The sequence below is a fragment of the Medicago sativa genome, chromosome 4, assembly GCF_051527215.1.
Source record: "Medicago sativa cultivar Bolivia chromosome 4, Bolivia_mono, whole genome shotgun sequence".
NCBI classification, from domain to species: Eukaryota; Viridiplantae; Streptophyta; class Magnoliopsida; order Fabales; family Fabaceae; genus Medicago; species Medicago sativa.
The window spans coordinates 1,803,820-1,807,051 of NC_140752.1; the positions used below are offsets into that span (position 1 = coordinate 1,803,820).

The 3,232-nt window shown below is 35.4% G+C and overlaps 1 non-coding gene across 1 annotated transcript; it reads left to right on the plus strand.

Annotated features, from left to right (window-relative positions):
- Positions 1-1,405: 1,405 nt before the first annotated feature.
- Positions 1,406-1,512, plus strand: LOC146925631 (small nucleolar RNA R71). Its single transcript, XR_015009134.1, has one exon. It is a non-coding gene; the product is annotated as a small nucleolar RNA R71 (small nucleolar RNA).
- Positions 1,513-3,232: the final 1,720 nt, after the last annotated feature.

The following is a 3,232-nucleotide window of genomic DNA, read 5'->3' on the forward strand; positions in this document are numbered from 1 at the left end:
ACGGGCCGTGCCTAGCCTCTGGACCTTAGGCACAATTTTTTTTTTTTTTTTTCAGAAAAAAAAAATTTTTTTTTTTGTTTTTTTTTTGTTTTTGTTTCAGGTCAATGGCTTCAACTTTCTTTCATTTTTTTGTATCATATTTGGACAAATACCTACAAAACAAATTAAAATAACACAAAACAAAAATAAAAGCAATAAAATTCATGGGTTGCCTCCCACGAAGCGCTCGTTTAGAGTCATTAGCTTGACGGTTAGAAAGTGGTTTATCTATCCTATACCCAATCTTTCAGAAAGGGACAATGGCATCAAACTAACATTCTCTCCCAAATCACACATGGCTTTGTCTATAGTTTCAGATCCTATGACACAAGGTAGGGAAAAGCTTCCTAGATTCTTAAGTTTAGGTGACAATTTGTTTGGAAGTATTTCAATAATATTCATAAACTGCTCATCTAACTTGGACTCATCAAACCCTTGTGTTAATGGAATTTCATGCTCATGAGATGGTGAAACGAATGGCTTTTCATTCTCTCCTATGGCTTTCTCACTTTGAGGCTCATCACTCCCTATCTCTCCTTCATTGTTCTTAATTTTCACAACGGGGTCCTCTAATTGTTTACCATCCCTAAGAGTAATAGTACTTATATGGTTTTTGGGGTTGGTTTCGGTTTGGTCTAGGAGGACTTCGGAGGATTGTGAGGAAGTAGCCACCTGTTGGGGTACTTGAGAAGTCTGAGTCTCATGCATCTTACTGTGAGTAACTATGGAGTCTTCTGTTGATGTAAGTTTGGCAATAGAGTCCTTCAAAAATTCAGTTTGATTTTCAAACTCTTGGAGCTGCTCGGATTGATTTATACAAAAATTTTCTAAAAAAAGTTCCAAGCTGGAATTTTGAGGGACTCTTTGGTTGTTTGCATAACTGGGTGGTGTTGTTTGTTGTCCAAAAAGATTTTGAGGGGTTTGAAAAAAATTTTGGTTGTTTCTAAACCCTTGATTATATTGAGCATGGTTTACTTGCTCAGGACTTCTAACAACACTACCTAGTTCGCAATCAATGCCAAAATGGCCAAATACACCACAAATTTCACAAGAAGGAGATGCAGAAGAAGAAGAGATGACACTAACATTTATTTTTTCATTTTTTTGGGTTAATGCATCAATCTTAACGGCAAGGTGATCATAGTTAGAGACTTCATACATACCTGCCTCCTTTTTGGAGGGTGAAGAATTAGTGATGGCTCTCTCGTCGGTCCACTTGTAATGATTTTGAGCCATGTCTTCAATCAAGGCGTATGCTTCTGTGTAATTCTTGTTCATTAAAGCTCCACCTGCAGCTGCATCAACATAAATTTTTGTGGTATACAAAAGACCATTATAAAAAATGTGAATAATAAGCCAATTCTTTAAACCATGATGGGGACAAAGTCTAAGCATTTCTTTGAAACGCTCCCATGCATCGTAAAGAGATTCTCCATCTTTTTGAGTGAATTGTGTGATTTGAATCCTTAATTGGACGGTTTTAGCATAGGGAAAGAATCGGGCAAGAAAAACTTGGTTCATTTGTTGCCATGAAAAGATAGAACCAATTTCCAATGAATGAAACCAAGCACTAGCTCTACCCCCCTAAGGAGAAAGGAAAGAGGTGCAGCCTTACGGCCTCTTGGTTTGCATTCAAGGTTCCACTGAGTCTTAAAAAGGTTGAAATATGAAAATTCGGGTCCTCAGTGGGTGATCCGAAAAATTGATTTTGCTGCACTAAGTGAACAAGTGCAGGTTCTATTTCAAAATTGTCCTCAACCGTTGGGTACACAATAGCATCATATGACTCATTTGAAGATGGGATTGCATACTCTTTGAGAGAGCGTTCCTTAGTCATATCGTTATTATCTTCCCAAGAAGTTAAAGGAAAAAGAAGAAATAGAGAAAGAAAGAAATAAAATAAAAAAAAAAAAGATAAAACAAAAGATTTTTTTTTTTAAAATAAAAGTAAAATAATAATAAAAGAGGAAATAATATATATATTATATATATATATATATGTTTTTTTTTTTGAAAGAAATATAAAAAGAAACACAATAAAATAAAATAGGATAAAATAACGGAAAAGATTTATTTTTTTTTCAGAAAGAAAGATAAAATAAAATAAAATAACGAAAAAAGTTTTTTTTTTTTTTTCAGTCTAATCGTTAAAAAAAAGTTAATCAAATTGCAACAACTCCCCGGCAACGGCGCCAAAAACTTGATAGAGCCAAACCGCAAGCGCACGGCCTATCGAAGTAATAGTAGTAAGAAGAGTATCGTTCCGCTAGGGAGTTGTGAATTCAATTAGCTTTTAGAGAATGATTAGAAAAGAAGAAAGATTATGAAATAGGGGGTTAATTGCTGAAGATAAATAACAATAATAATAAAAGAGCCTTGGGATTATTGGTTTATCATAATAACAAACCCTTCACTAAACAAGACTTAAACATCTAATTTCATGGTTTACACCTTAATTTCTAAAGACCGGTTTCCCTTAGCCCCTCACCTTTCCGATGAAAGTCCGATGAGAGTTTACTTCTAGTAACCAAGCCTATTTCACTGACATGATTACTAGAAGATGCATAGAGGATTGAAACTACTCTTTGTCTCAATAATTGCAAAGACTATTTCACTGTTTTGCAATTATTGTCTAGATTCACTTGTTCCAACATCAAAGCTCCGCTCTCGCTTTATGAATTGATGTTTGGGATGATGGATTAACGATTATCAAACCCTCCGCTTTCGCTTCCACAGTTTGATAATTGTTAATCCACGTTAAGACGGTGAATCTAGATTAGAAATTAGGGTTACATAGAAATTAGGGTTTAAGCTTGGTTTGTTTAGGATTATGTCATTAGACTTACCAACAATCCCAAGACGAAGAAGTCTACTCACTAACGTTCATTGTAGACATGGGGGAAGAAGAGAGAAAACAGTAATATAAAAGAGCAATAATATAAAAGTGAACTTTTATTCCAAGAACAAAAGATGAATGTTTATGATGGAGTGCTACTCTATTTATAGCTTTACAATTGACTTAGAAACTAAGCTACTATAAGGGCAAAACAGTAAAGCTGCAACGGAGTAACTTGGGCTTGAAGAAAAGCAGCAAAAGTGGTCCTGGAGGGTGGCACGGCCGTGCCACATGTTGGCACGGGCCGTGCCAAGCTTCTGACTTGGTAGAGACATATTTTTGTCTCGTATCTTCGTA